The sequence below is a fragment of the Rhinopithecus roxellana genome, chromosome 9 (assembly GCF_007565055.1).
Source record: "Rhinopithecus roxellana isolate Shanxi Qingling chromosome 9, ASM756505v1, whole genome shotgun sequence".
NCBI lineage: Eukaryota > Metazoa > Chordata > Mammalia > Primates > Cercopithecidae > Rhinopithecus > Rhinopithecus roxellana.
In genome coordinates, this window is record NC_044557.1 from 77,003,903 (window position 1) to 77,020,380 (window position 16,478).

The window sequence follows — 16,478 nt, forward strand, 5'->3', positions numbered from 1 at the left end:
GGAACACTTTTACACTGTTGGTGGGGCTGTAAACTAGTTCAACTATTGTGGAAAACAGTGTGGTGATTCCTCAAGGATCTAGAACTAGAAATACCATTTGACCCAGCCATCCCATTACTGGGTATATACCCAAAGGATTATAAATCATGCTGCTCTAAAGACACATGCACACATATGTTTATTGCGGCACTATTCACAATAGGCAAAGACTTGGAATCAACCCAAATGTCCATCCATGACAGACTGGATTAAGAAAATGTTGCCCATATACACCATGGAATACTATGCAGCCATAAAAAAGGATGAGTTTGTGTCCTTTGTAGGGACATGGATGCAGCTGGAAACCATCATTCTCAGCAAACTATCGCAAGACCAGAAAACCAAACACCACATGTTCTCACTCATGGGTGGGAATTGAACAATGAGATCACTTGGACATAGGAAGGGAAACATCACACACTGGGGCCTATTGTGGGGAGGGGTGAGGGGGGAAGGATAGCATTAGGAGATATACCTAATATAAATGACAAGTTAATGGGTACAGCACACCAACTGGCACATGTATACATATGTAACAAACCTGCACGTTGTGCATATGCACCCTAGAACTTAAAATAGAATAATAATTTTAAAAAATAATAAATAAAATTATCCTTTCACCTCCTCATATCTCATGGTCTTTTGTTAGTATCTGAAACGTACTTTCAAATGTTACAGAAAATGTAACATAAAAACTTATATGGCAGGCTGGGCGCGATGTCTCATGCCTATAATCCCAGCATTTTGGAGGCCGAGGCAGGCGGATCACCGGAGGTTAGAGTTCAAGATCAGCCTGACCAACATGGAGAAACCTCGTCTCTAATAAAAGTACAAAATTAGCCGGGCATAGTGGTGCATGCCTGTAATTCCAGCTACTCAGGAGGCTGAGGCAGGAGAATCGCTTGAACTTGGGAGGCGGAGGTTGCGGTGAGCTGAGATCATGCCATTGCACTCCAGCCTGGGCCAAAGAATGAAAGCCCGCCTCAAAAAATAAATAAATTAATTAATTAATATAAAAATAAAAACATATATGGCAAAATATCAATAATTGTTAAACCCAGATAGTAGGTATACAGACATCCTCTGTCAACTTTGTTGCATATTTGACAAATTTTATAATAAAAAGTTAAAGGAAAAATCTCTATTAATTCAACTTTCCCCTCTAGCTAGCACTTCATTTCACTTAATTTCCTTCTTCTCAGCAAAATTCCTCAAAAGAGTTGTCTAGATTCACTGTCTGCAATTCTCCTCCCATTTTCTCAGTCTCTCACTCTGACACTGAAACTGCCTTTATCAAGGTCACCAGTGGTTTCCCTGTGGCCGTGTATATTTGCATTTTCAACACTTTAGTAAGTAGCATTTGTGGAAGGGATTATCCCTTACTCTTTGAAATCATTCCTATTTAGCCTCTAGGCCACCATGTTTTTACTTGTTTTTCTCATATTTTACAGACTCCCTCTTCTCAGTCTCCTTTGCTGGCTCTTTTATATCTCCCGCATTTCTCAACATTGCTGAGCCCCAAGGCTTGGCTTCTTCTCAGTCTAGACTTACTGTCTTGCCTATCTTATCCAATTTCTTGGCTTTCAAAAAGTGTCTATATGCTAATACCATGTAACTTTTTCTCAAATATAGACTCTCTTATGATCCCCAGACTGCGTATTCAACTGGAATACACCAGCATCTGGAGCCTAAAAACCATGCCATAGGAGTAGTATTTCTCATTCTCTCTCTGTGGTACACTCAAAAGGAGATTGGCTCTTAGAAAAGTCTGAGATCTGGCTAGGATATAAAAGCAGTGGAAGAACATATAAAAGAGGAGCTGTGTGAATTCCAATCGGGAAACCAAATGTCTGCCTTGGAATTGAAGATGTCCTAATTTATTCCAGGAATTGGGATCTTATTAGGGAATACCTGATTTCTGAATATAACTTAAACAAATTAAGGAGTATGTAATCAAACATTCTGAAGATCTTTAGCACCAATATTCTTCAATTCTCAAAGGTGTCCTCTACTGTCCAATTGTGCTGTTCTGCCCCATGATGTTATGTATGGGGTATTAGGACCCCTTCCTAACAGGTTTCTCTAGCTTCAGTAAACCAAACTAAAGCTAGGGAAGCCTAAATTTGTTATTCATAAATACAAGGGACTGAAAGATGTTATAAGATGTAAACTTAAACATGTTATTTCTTTGCTTAAAACACCTTAATGGATGTCCATCACTCTTTAAACAATGTACAATGTTCTCCAACATCTAAGTCCTGTTTGCTTTTCAATGTATCTAGTTCTTATCTTGTTAGACCAAACAATGATAAATGTTGTGTTTTCAACGTCACATTTCTTGAAGACAGATTAGGCCTTCTAATTTGGTCTGTATGCAAAAGAATGAATTTAAGTTCATTTATGCCGAATTAATAGGGACTCCATAATGATGTAAAAGTAAGGCAATGAGCATTGCGTTATCTGGCACACATAGCCAGTTAAGCAACTTTTGTGTATCTCATTGGTCTCATTTGTATACCGGAGATAATGATGATGGTAGTTTTTTGCATCATAGACTTGTTGAGAATACTGAATGGGTTGATACATGCAAATCATTTAGCATAGTGCCTAGTCATCATAAAAAATCAACATACTTAATATTTTCATTATATCTCCATTTTACAAATGTGAGTCAGGGGGGTTAAGGATCTTTTTCAACTTGCCACAGCTTCTAAGTTATGAACAAGATTTGAACCTGGGGAGTTTTTCTCTCTGAGTCCATATGGACTATTATAGGGCTGCTGTTTATTACTATATCAATTCTAATAAAACATATACTCAGACTTCTGAACAACATAGAAAAATACATGAAATAAGACCTATTCATCATTGTAGAAAATGTGTCCTTCAAGGATTGATTAAAAAGCAAAAAAGAAGGAAGTGTTTGCTCCACATTGACTATACCTATAATTGAACTTGGGATCAGAAAAAGAGCTGCAAAAAAGCCACTTAAGCCTGAAACAGATTTGTAGACACATCAGTTTGACCTGTTTTACTAATGTTATTTGCTTTGCCTAGGGGGACTTTCTCATCTTTTCTATTGGGCAGAATCAAGCACATTTTCAAAAATATGTCATTTTTGAGAAGCTGTTCCCTATCCATCCAGAAAAAAAAAAAAAAAAAAAAAAATCCCTCTTTGCTACATTGTGGGTTTTATTCCTAATTCTCATATCATAGTGTCATAATTAATCTTAGACGTTTATTTTCCCTTAAAATATAGAAGAAGTTCTTTGATGAGAATATTTTATTCATTTTTATCTTTGCTACTCAAGTAAGTGCTCCTTAAATATTTTGTGAATTATATTGATTTAATTTTTATTGAAAAATGGGATAAATATATCAAATACATCATGTGTCTTAAAAAAAATTGCTAATGTCTAGTTCGTCTTTCCTATATCACTATCAGCTAGTGCAGCATGACAGTTTAGTTGTTACTTAAACTCAGTTTGATAAATTAATGAATAGATAAGTGAATAAATGAATGAAAGCTAAATTTAAAAGGCTGAGTTTGGAGTATCCCAAATCTAGATGTTAAGAGAGCTTAATGAGAGAATCCTGATCTGTTAATCTGAACAACACTTATTCATGGGAGAGGAAGGGACATATTCCTTTAAAAAGTGTACGTAATAGATATTAAAAGTTTTCTGAAAATGTTTAATGCTACATTATCACCCATATACAAAGAAAATAATAATTTTAATGTTGTAATAATATATTATGATAGTCACTAAAATTTAGTCTTTTATTTTTATTTACATTTTATGTAAAATGCTTATAACTAGAAAGAAAGGTTTCTTAAAAGCTTTCCAAATTTGGTAATGACTTCAATATTTATAGAAATAGATACCTTGAAATTAAGTAAACAGATTCAAGAAAAACTTCTTTGGCAAATTTAGAACTTTATTTTTAGTCCATTTTAGTCTTCTTTTTTCCCCCTGAATAAAATAAAACTATATAATGTCCACTGAAATGTGTATACTGTTCAAAATGTTCATGCTGCTTGACTTCAAGTCGTTATTACAATTCTGGACAATTCAAAAAAACAAAGTATGAAGTGAAAGAACCTTAGCCATGAGATCTGGAAGACAGACAAATCTATTCTTTACTTCTAACTGTGACACTTACCATGAATCACTTCATCTCTCTGATCACTGCTTTTCCAATATGGAAACTAGAAAGATTAGTGCCTATGTACTAAGATTATTGCAAGTAAGTGAGAGAAATACATAAACTACCAGGTGAGATACCTTTATGTAAATGAAAAAAAGTACTAGGCAAGGTACCACCATGTACATGCTGAACACTCAATAATGTTATTTCACTTCTTTTTCCCTCATAGCTTTTGGCAGACTACTAAAAGCCTGAAAATTCTTTAAAGATATGGGATATGATTTCCATATCTAGGGCATTTGGTTTTGACAAGCCAAACTCACCAATGGTATGCTCATTAAGTAAGCAATTTGCATGTAATCTTTCTTCCTGCTTGTTTCTTTTTAGGTATTTATTTGTATATTTATTTGTTTGTTTTTGATTTTATGAGAAAGACATTGTAAGATCAATAAATAAAATGCAATCAAATGAGTATGTTTCGGGGGGGGGGGATTCCAGAGGAAAAAAAAGAAAAGAAAACGTGATAAAGTTAATGATGATATCCTTGAAAATTTCCTTGAGAAACAAATCTGTAATGACATGTTCATATTTTTTTCCAAGATCACAGGCAATTTGGGATACGGTGGCATGCCCAGATTAGACCCTAGTCAGTGGAGTTTAATTAAAAATTTTCCAAATTGAAAACTGGTATAACCTACTTTTCCTTTTATAGATACAGGGCAAGCCTTAGTTCAGTATTTTATACAAGCACATTACATCAAGTCATCTCAAATAACATGATTGAACAAGTGAGAAATAATTTTACATTATCAGAAAAACAAAACAATGTCTGGAAAAATGAAAATCAAACGTTTTTCAGGACAAAAAAGGCTCAGAAATTCTTTTAGAAAATAGTGGTCAGATTCAATTGAGATTCTAATTTTATATGGTAGGAAAAGGTTAATGTTTTATGCCTGCAGCATTCGGTAGCCAGATATAGTAAAACATCAACTAGTGCAAATTCAAAAAGATATAGTAAAATACATGAAATAAAAGCTATCCATCACCTTTTGAAACACACCCTTTGTCGACTGATTAAAACACATGAAGAGAAATGTTACTTACACATTGAGCATACCAATAACTGAGCTGGGATTCAAAGAGAGCTACAAAGAGAGTACTTGGGTACAACGCAGAGATGTAGAAAAATGATTCATAGCCAGAAAAGTAGTTTGGGGGAGGTTAATAATCCCCTAACTCCTTTAAAAAAGCATCTGCTTGAAGTGCAATATTTAAATTCTGCGAAGAACTTCCTAAAGTTCTAAGTTCATTTTTCTCTATGTTTTCTCTGTAATTTACCTTGACATTTTTTATGATTACCAAGGGTATTGTTTATTTAAATAAGCACACAATCTCTACCCGACCCATATGTTCCTTCTTGACTCTGGATTTAATTTACGATGCCTATTTTATAACATTATATTATTTCCATGGCAACTATCTTGGTATAATAAACAAAGAATGACTTCAGCTGCTTTATCCCACAGTGAAGGAGCTCGATTTGAGAAGGGTAAGCTTGAGGTAAAGACAAAATAGCGAAAAAAAACAAAAACCTGAAATGATAGTGAAAAAATGAAATTCTTTTTATTTCATACCCATAATATTTTCATTGGGGACTGAATGCATTTACTAGACAGAATAATGGCAGTCCTGCTCTCTTGTATTCAACCTTAAGTCCACCCCTGTTGGTGCCACCAAACTGAAGGCCAATTGGTTCCTTAGTATAATGCACTGTTACTAATTTATAGTCCTAGTTTGTTCCAATGTCCTTTTGTCTGTTTTCAAAGTCCTAGGTATATTTGAACCTATCTTAGCTAAGTGCATTAGCAGATGACAAACAATAAAATCTTTTATTAGCAATCAGCCTCTGTATTAATGGCATATATATTTTCTGCTATTATTTTTAATGTTGTAAGGCTAAAAGTAAAAATAATTTATATACACACATATACAGAACAAAAAGACACATGGATTTGATTTTAAAAAATGGAATTAGAACAAATTTTAAAATCTATTTACCTAATGTGACAATTACCTTTCTTCCCAGTTTCAAAATAATTTTAGGTACTGTCAGTCTATTCCAACTTCAATTAAATCCTACCCTCTCCTGAGATATGACATCAAGATCTAATTCAGTTACAAGTAGCAATAGCATTTAATTATCTTCTCCAGTTATCTACACTGCCAGATTAGTGTATTTCCTGAGAACCACAGATGCCACTGTTGTAAGCAAGAACCAGTTTGGGGATATATACAGAATATCAAACTACACTGACTTATTTAATGTTTTAATTCTTTACAACTTATAGCAAAAAGTTGCTCCCAATCTAACTTGCTTTGAATAAAAATACTGTTAATATATTATCCTAGGGAAAACTGCTTAACCTTCCTGTGTCTCAGGGCCCTTATTCATAGCTCATAAGACCAAACCTAGCATATAGTAAACACATAGCAAATATTAGCTTTTATTATTACCTCAGGTAAAATATTCCTTATCTGGCATTAATATATACTAGGGACTAGTAAACTAATTAAGTAAAGTCAAAAGTCTAAAAGTCAAGCTAAAAGTCAAAATTAGCTTGTCTGATGGCAAAGTTGATGAATATCAAACGTTCTCGGTTAGTATTATAACATTTATTTTTGCTTTAAAGCACTACTTTGAGCTCTATTATAGTTTTTCTTTTTTTCCAGCATATTTTCCAATATGTGTAGGTTAAATTTCTTAGACATAGCCAAAGTAAAGGTATGCTCTAGGGATTTCTGAACTTGGGCAAATTCCAAAACTAGGAAGACGTCACCCAGAGTTTATACAAAGAGCAAGTTATTCTGGCACTTTTGTAATTCTTTCTGATGTTAGAGTCTCACTCTTGCAATTGCTTCTAGCACATGACCCTCTGCAACAGAGAGTCCACACAACACTGCACTCTTTGCCTCTCTTCTGTAACTCAAACTCTCTTTTAAGACATCTGTGTCCTCTCTGTAATCCCCAAACCTATCTTTGAACTTTCCAATTAGTAGTCAAATTTTGGCTTGCAACGAGATTTACAGTCAGAGCATGAGGACATATACGGAGAATGAGGTATTTTTAGGAGTCTCCTATTTTAAGTCCTCATAAAATTCGAAAATTTTTATCCAAAGAAATTTGAGATTCTAATAACATGAGAATCAATGAAATCCTCCCTATAGGTGAATCACCCTATAGTTAGGTCAGGGTCTACTCTGTTAAGTTGGTTCCTGATGATCACATGGTGAATTAGCTTCATATAGTCTTCTGTTCAGAATGAGCACCTGTCATATGCCAAAGTTTATGGCAGACACACAGAAAGTATAAAGATAACTAAGATCCAGCCTCCACCTTCAAAGGACTTACAGCTATCAGGTAAAATCACCCTTATTCATGTGCCAGCTACAGTATAATAAAATAAATTCAGAAACTTATATCCTAATGAACTGGCTGCATTCTAAAAGGCTGTCTGTAAATCTGTTTGCCTACAAATCCCAAGTGAGTAAGAATTGAAGTTCGCAGTCCACAATCTAATTTCATTAAATAGGAAATGTGTATTGGTCCCTCGTATTCTTGTGGATACTATTTCTATCATGCACCTTTTTTACCTTACTTTTTAAACTCATTGAAAAAGTTTTTGAATCAGCTATTTTCCCTATTAAGCTCTGAAATTTACTGAATTAGGGAAATAATTATTCCATATACAGGTACAGAGTTCATTTTCTCACCATATTCAATTTGTATAAATTTATCTTTTTATTTCTATCAATCATAATTATAAGCCTCTTCTTAGTAGTCTTTTCAGGCATCTTAATTACTTGTTGGTTGGTTGGTTGGTTTACTTATTAGACTTGAGAAATTGTGTGTAAATAACCCCACAGAAAATGCATTATAGACTAAAGAACAGTGTGACAGCTGAGGTTGAAATGGCAATTATAGTCCTTTATTGGTGTTAGGCAGAATTCACTCTATTTTCTTCTGGAGCACAGCTTTGTTCATGTAAATGGAAGTTAGTAAGTTGAAAATGTGGAAGTAAAGGAATTTTGCCTATATTATATATTCATTTCTTTATCAATTCAACAAATTTACTGAAAGCTTTCTATATGCTAAACACTGTTGTAGATAAAAAGGCAATTCAATATAGCATGATGAAATCTAGAAAGGGAAAATATGGAAAGGCTCATGCAACTTGTAGGAAGGACATCTAACATACTCTTGGGAGGTCCAGGAGGGCTTATCAGAATGAGTAAAAGAGGTGAGTTTAAAGAAAGAAGGGATTAGGCCAAATTATGGAGTGGAGATTGGGGGTGAGAGAGTAACATTCAGAATTTATCTTAAGGGCAATGGAGAACAATGGAGGATTTTAAGTAAGAGAGTGACATAATCAAATTTGTATCACAGGAAGTTCTTTCTGAATCCATAGTTTGGTTTAAGGAAAAAGTCACAAGAATGAAGATTAGAGTGCTGTTTAAACTATTACAATAATAAGGTAGATAATGATAGATAATACTGTCTTGAACGATGGCAGGTAGGGTAATGGGAATGGAGCTCAACAGATTAAAAAGCAAAGGCTGCTTCAGCAACCAAACAATGATTTCTGTGTTTTCTCACTGTGATTTTATTATTATTATTTTTTTTAGAGACAGCATCTTGCTCTGTTGCCCAGGCTGGAGTGTGGCGGTGGCACCATTGTAGCTCACTGCCTCCTTGAACTCCTGAGTTCAAGCAATCTCCTACCTCAGCCTCCCCAGTGGCTGAGACTGCTGTCACACACCACCATGCCTAACTAATTTTTACAATTTTTTTTTATAGAGAAGGGGTCTCATTATTTTGCTCAGACTGGTCTTACTGTACTTTTAAACCCATATTCTTACAGATTAAAAAAATCACTTGCTTATGTAAACACAAGTGAGAATTTGGTCATTTGCATGCACTAGACCTCAATATAGCCCTAAAATCATAAAGTACAGAAAATGGTTGGCACTTTTTCAATGGCATGTAACATCTTGTGACTGTATTCTAGGATGCACATAGCCATGTAGAGAAATGTAAGTAGAAGACACTAAAGCCAACTCATGAGAGGACTTAAGAGATTGTGACTTTGGCCGGGCGCAGTGGCTCACGCCTGTAATCCTAGCACTTTGGGAGGCCGAGACGGGCGGATCACGAGGTCAGGAGATCGAGACCATTCTGGCTAACACGGTGAAACCTCGTCTCTACTCAAAATACAAAAAAAAAAAATTAGCCGGGAGTGGTAGTGGGCGCCTGTAGTACCAGATACACGGGAGGCTGAGGTAGAAGAATGGTGTGAACCCGGGGGGCGGAGCTTGCAGTGAGCCAAGATCGCGCCACTGCACTCTAGGCTGGGCACTGGGCGACACAGAGAGACTCCGTCTCAAAAAAAAAAAATTAAAAAAAAAAAAAAACACGTGACTTTATCCAGTGGGCAATGTCAAATTACTTGGTGGTTTACACAGGGAATAGACGATCTGTTCTTTCAAAGGATAACTGGTATGGTGGACAGACTTTAAGTTGAATCCCATGATACCTGTTTTTTTTTTTTTTTTTTTTTTTAAGCAATTATGCCTTAAGCCAATATACGCAGGATCTATGGCTTTCCCTTCATCACTCCCTGTCACCTTCTATAAAACTTCATCTTCCCGCCGGGCGCAGTGGCTCATGCCTGTAATCCCAGCACTTTGGGAGGCCGAGGTCGGCGGATCATGAGGTCAGGAGATCGAGGCCATCCTGGCTAACACGGTGAAACCCCGCCTCCACTAAAAATGCAAAAAATTAGCAGGGTGCGGTGGCGGGAGTCCTGTAGTCTCAGCTACTCGGGAGGCTGAGGCAGGAGAATGGCATGAACCCAGGAGACGGAGCTTGCAGTGAGCCGAGAATCCGCCACTGCACTGCACTTCAGCCTGGGTGACAGGGTGAGACTCCGTCCCCCAAGAAAAAAAAAAAAAAAACAAACTTCGTCTTCATCTTCCTAGCAGATTCACCAGCTTTTCCTTGCTGGCTTGATGAAGTAAGCAGCTATATTCCAGAAGACCACATGGTAAGGAACTGTGGATGGAATTGAGCAAAGAATTGAAGCTTTCAGTTCCACAACTACAAGGAACTGATTGCTTCCAATATAACCGTGTGACCTTGGAAGAGGACCCTGAACCTCAGGCGAGAACTCAGCCCTGGTTAACACATTAATTGTAGTCTGTGGACCCTGAGAAGAGGGTCTAAATCATGTCCAGACTCTCAACCCACAGAAACCATGAGAAAGTAAATACGTTGTGTAAAGTCTCTAAATTTGTGTTAATCTATTACTCATCAATACAAATCTAATATAACTAGTTTCAATATTGAAGATAAATTAGATGAGGGAAAGCTGGAAACAGGAATTCCAGCTAGGAAAAAAGAGGTAACACAATGAGATTGTGCACATAACTGCTAAAATTTGAACATGAAAGTCAGAAAGAGTAGGTTTTAAGCTTTTTATCAAGTTATATAATCAATCATCCAGTCTCATTATAAAATGGAATGATAATATCTTCTTAAATGATTTGTATAAAGGATATGTGAAGTGAGATATTTATACAGGGTTTAACACAATGCCTACCACACGTTATTGTTCTTATGCTACTGTATTAATCTTTTTGAGGACCAATGAGAGCTGGGCAAGGACAAAGGCAGTGAGAACGAAAAGGGTGGTCAATTTGAGCAATATTTTTAGGTGGTAAGTCATAATGACTGCTCTGATATGGATAAAAAGAGAGGGAAGTAGGAGTGAAAGATAATGCAATTTCTAGCTTGGATGATTGAATGAGAGTGATGCCATAACTGAAATAAAGAGTGCAGAAAGAAAGGCTGATTTGGCTGAGAAGATAATGAGTTTTGTCTTGGCAGTGTAAAGTCAATGTGCTTGTGGGAGGACATCCATATGGAGAGGTCCAGTGTACTCAGAAGACATTTGAGTACATGAATAGATTTGGAGATGGTTGAGAATTATGTTACCAAAAAGCTATATCAGTATTCGTGCACGCTCACACACATGCGCGTGCGCGCGCGCGCACACACACACACACACACACTCCTAATATTCTTTAAAAAAAAAAGTAAGAAATATTTCCTCTTAGTAATATGTACATTATGATTTTAATAAATGGAGTCCAGAATGAAAAATTAGAGAATGAGTAAAGTATCCTTTCTTCTTTCCCTAAAGGATCAATGGCTAAGAAATGCCCAAATACAAAAGGCATGTTTAAGTTGATTAAGCTTGATAAGTCTGTTGCAAGGGCCAGCAAACTATGGCTCCATGGCCATATCCAGATTTTTGTTTTTGTAAATAAAGTTTTATTGGAACACAGCCACATCAATTCATTCATGTATTGTCTATTGCTTTCACAATACAATAGCAGAGTTCAGTAATTGTAACTGAAACCATGTGGGCTGCAAAGCCCTAAATATTCACTGTGGAGCACATTACAGAAAATGTTTGCCCACCCCTGGTCTATTGTATAAAAAATGATGGTCTTCTAACTTGAAAATGGTGCATCAATAAATAAGGTAATAAAGCAATGTTGCTTGAAATGCCACAACACTCATCTAAGAATTACAAAACTTTGCCTCTGGTACATTTCTTTTACTTATTAATTGCAACATTTCCGAGCATGCATTTTCTCGACTGCTAAAAAGGAATAACACCTCCCCTGCTTACTTCATAAGGTTGTGAGCAAGAAATTCTTTTAAAAAACTAGATAGCATTGAGCAAATGTAAGTTAATATTCTAGATGCTTTTATATTGTTAAACCATGAAATCAATACATTCAGTCCTAATCATACAAGAAAGAAGTAAATACATATTTCTTTATATTACTCACTAGAGCACTTTTATTTTATACATATATATAAAAATATATATATTTGGGTTAAATAGAACTCATACTGGCATCATCCTTTCCAGAAAATAAAAATACAGAAAATTAAGACATCTGCTTAAATCAATCAACTAATTAATGGTAGAATTTAAAATCAATCTAAGTCTCTTAATTTCTGATTTGCTTTCTACTGGCCCATATATCTGCAATGCTGACTAACTTGGATAGATCAGGCATATTTGATATACATGTGTGGGCATCTGATAGATATAATTTTAGTATAGAGATCTTGGGGGCTAAGATAAAATAAGTAGAATTTGTTTCAAGAGAAATTGCCTCTTCAAATGCACTTTATTCTTTCATATTTTGAATTTTTAATACATTTTCATTTTGGAATAGTTCTAGGTTCACAGAGAAGTTACAATGATAATACAGACAGTTCGCATATATGCTGCACACCCAGTTTCCTCTCTTGTTGACATTTATTTTTAAACTAAGAAATAAATAACTATCATCATATATCATCTGAAAAGTCAGAAAAGTGAGAATAATAAGTAGATGTGTAATATAGAGTTATCATTTTTCTCATTTGACTCATGATTAAGGCAAGATGTTGTTACTTGTCCAAAGTCAGATAAAAAAATCAATGACACATGAAATTAGAAAGAGAAGATGTGTTAAATGAGGGATTATGAAGATGAATGAATTAATGTCTTTGAAATCACTTCAAAATGTGTGGGCTTCTTAAAATATGTGGACTCCTGCCTAAACACAAATCATTACTAATATTTAACTTGCTAATCTACTTTCCAAAACAACATGTTCTTTCATTAGCTCCTTGTTTATTTGCAACATGGCCTGGCTTGGTTCCTGGTATATTTGGATGCTGAGTGAAGACATGCAAGATTTTCCTGATTTAAAAAGATAGCAAAGAAAATGACAGTGTTTTTGTAATGCCAACTTTAGAAAAAGAAATCATGTACTTATACCTTAAACAAAAAAGGAAAGTGTTTTTTATTTTAATCAACTTATCAACTTACTGGTACTTTTTAATTTTTTTAATTTCTTTTTATTTTATTTATTTATTTTTTGCTGTTGGGTATTTGGTTGCCACTTAAAAAGGTGATCAGATATTCATTCCTGAGAAACATGGCTCTCCAGGAAAATCATTCATATACAAAACATCTTAACTAAAATACCATTTTTCCTGTTTTTTAAGTTTTTCCCAAAAAGTGAAGTATAATTACAGATACATAAATATCTGTTTCATAAAGTAAAACTTTCATCTTGATTACTAACTAGTAAATGAGATTTTGTGTATCGAGTGCTTAGCTACTAATAGCATAATAAAACTTTTCCTGTTATACTCTTGATTTCTGTCAAGATTCTTCTCCTGCTTCTACAAATTTCTCTGCATTTAAGCAACATCAGATAAATGGGCCATGGTTGAAGAGGTTTTCCTCTAGTTAAATAGACGACAAGCATACGAAGTTCTCTGAAGCCAAGTGTCAACTATAATGCAGACCAGATTTCCTCCCAACTTTATCAGAGTCTCCGGTCAGAGACAATGGTGTGCTACTGTGGACCGTACACAGGACTTGGACTCAGAACATTGTGATAATCATGAATCTGCCCTTGGGTTTGTGTTCAACCTTGAGTATTTTTATAGATATCATATCTTTACTGATAGGATAGTTGTATTAAACTTACTTTCACAACATTTGGGGGTTTTGGAATGAGATATTACATGACAGAATTTTTCATACATGTAAATGGCCACATTATGGTATTATCACATTTTAATATTTTGTTAAAACTTTAAACATAAATGCAGAGCTTATGTAGGAAATTGTTTAAAGAAAAATATTGTTTATTCCTCATTCAACATCCAGAATAAGATAAATTTTGCCAAATTCTACTAAAAAAAATGGAGATACCAATCAACCTGTACACTAAATGTTGAATCAAAATTTATATAAATAAAATGTAAAGTAAGTTTCCAAAACTAGCTTTATCAGTTCCCTTACTATCTGGAGTCAGATGCCTTATATAATGTATATATACACAAATCATTTTAGTAAATGTTAATATTAGTTTCATACTTTATATAACATTTAAAACCTCATCTAGGGCTTGTTCTGGGAGTATATCCATCATTTGTACTCTTGTGCCAGGAAAAGAATGTTTAGATTCCAAATAACTGAAACAGAAGCAAACTTTTGGAATACAACTTACTTAATAATTTGGCTATTGTTAATCTAGGCTTTGTATGCAGTTGGCAATGCTGAAGACTAAATAATGATTTTTTAAAACAAGTATGAAATAAAGAATTGGTGTTAGGATATATGAAGTAACAAGTACAAAGAGGTTAAGAAGAAATAAAAGCTGTCCGAATAAACTAGCATTCCTAAAACTGGACATCTGCTCAGATGAATGTTTACAAATAACATGCATTTTATGTGAATAAAGACTAAAATTTGGAAAAAAAAAAAAAATTAGAAATATATACATATGTGTGTTTAGAATTAGAAATTCAAGAAGGAACAAATTTGATCTGAAGCATAAGCAAAGCAGTAAAGAAAAAAGTTCAAAAAAATTGGAGAAGTAACATTTAAAAAATATTTATTTTTAAAGGAATATTTCTACCCATCTTGTGACTTAAATGTATGCCTACAGTGGAATTTATTAAGGTCAATTGAATTAATTGTAAATTTTAATAAGCTTAAAAGCAAGCACAGCTAATCTGAAAAGGGGTGGGGGGAATTCCCATGGTAATAACTTTGCTTTCTAAATTTGTCCACAGGGTAATTTTCTTTCATCCTTCCCATTAAAGATTTAGGCACGAATAAACCCGTCTCAAAGAAACACCTTAATAAAACAAAATTAACTCAATGTTAGATTTTTGCAATGCCAGGTTTTCATAAATCCATTTATTAAAATATATCGTAAATATAAACTAAATTTTTAAAATGTACAAGTAAACACTTTTTTTTTTCAACCTATATAACAGCCTGGCATGTATTTGGTTAATCTGAGAGAAAATGTCAATTCCATATGATACATTCTTTCTAGAATCACGTTTCCTTAGATACTAGTGAAGAAAAAATTGGGTTTTGGAATGAAACAGATCACTACAAAAATCATAGTGCTACCTCTTACGATCTTAATGATCTTGGGCAAGTTATTTAGCATCTCTAAGGCTCAGACTTCTACTAATGAAAAATGGAAGAGATAATAATATCAGGATTTTAGTAAGGATTAAATGAGATGACTTTACATAAAAGAGCCTAGCAGGTCCTCATAATGTTAGTGTTTTATGAAATGGAATTATTTCCTACTATAATTGATTTTATAAACTAAGTTGACAGGCTGGAGAGACAGCAGATTATACTCAAAACAATTAGTTAAAATAAAATCTAAATTCAGAATGCTTCCTATATTCCGGGGATTGTACCAGGTGTCTGATTTACATCACTAATTTCTTTAAATCCTCATAACTAACTCATAACAATGAGTTAGGTGCTACAGTTGTAACCATTTGACTGATGAGAAAAATGAAGTTTAGAAAAGTGAATTGGCCAAATATCAAATGGTCAGACACTCTGTAGTCCTAACTCGGACTATTCCAAAGGTTTCATTAATTACCTTTGAAAACAGTCATGAAAATGAAAATGGGCATAATGAAGTAAAGTGCAGGAATTTCAAATGTGGCAGTAGCAGTAGTAGCAATAGTAAAAACAAAATGTCCTTAAAAAAAAAAAAAAAATGCACCCTGCATAGCTCCTGGAAAAGATGCCCTGAGAGTATGATTACTTATCACCTCCCAACTTCAAGCCTCTATGGTTGCTTGTGCCATTTCTACAAAAATCTGTGATTTTAAAAAGAAATTTCATCTGTTATGTATCTTGAAAACAATCTCATTACAATCAAAGACTTCAGACCCACATTAACTTGGATGATCATATTTTTTGGCTTAATTTGTGGTTCCACAGGAATTCCCACATTCTATATATGGGATAATCAATTGAATGAGGCAGAAGGGATATCAATTCTTCATTCTCATTTCAATCCGTGGGGCATTTTGTATCCACAGTAAAGAGCAGGGGCTTAAACCACATTTCAAATCTCTACCAATTTTCCTGATTTTGTAGCATATTATAACTTATAATTTGTGACCCATAATTAGATTTATAATCAAATTAAGTGCTTGTGATAATTTTCAATAACTTTATAAAATAATTATAAAATGGCCATTTGAATCTCATTCTATCATAAGATGTATTGATAATCACTAAACAGCGAGAAGTTCTTGCCTTCATATTTTCTAATTTAAATAGGGAATGATTTAAGTCTTAATGAAAAGCCCGTTATTTTTT

General features: G+C 34.3%; 1 protein-coding gene across 3 annotated transcripts in view; it reads right to left on the reverse strand.

Annotated features, from left to right (window-relative positions):
* The window catches only part of CSMD3 (CUB and Sushi multiple domains 3), a 1,308,251-nt gene that overhangs the window by 429,108 nt on the left and 862,665 nt on the right, over positions 1-16,478 (reverse strand). The window lies entirely within an intron of this gene.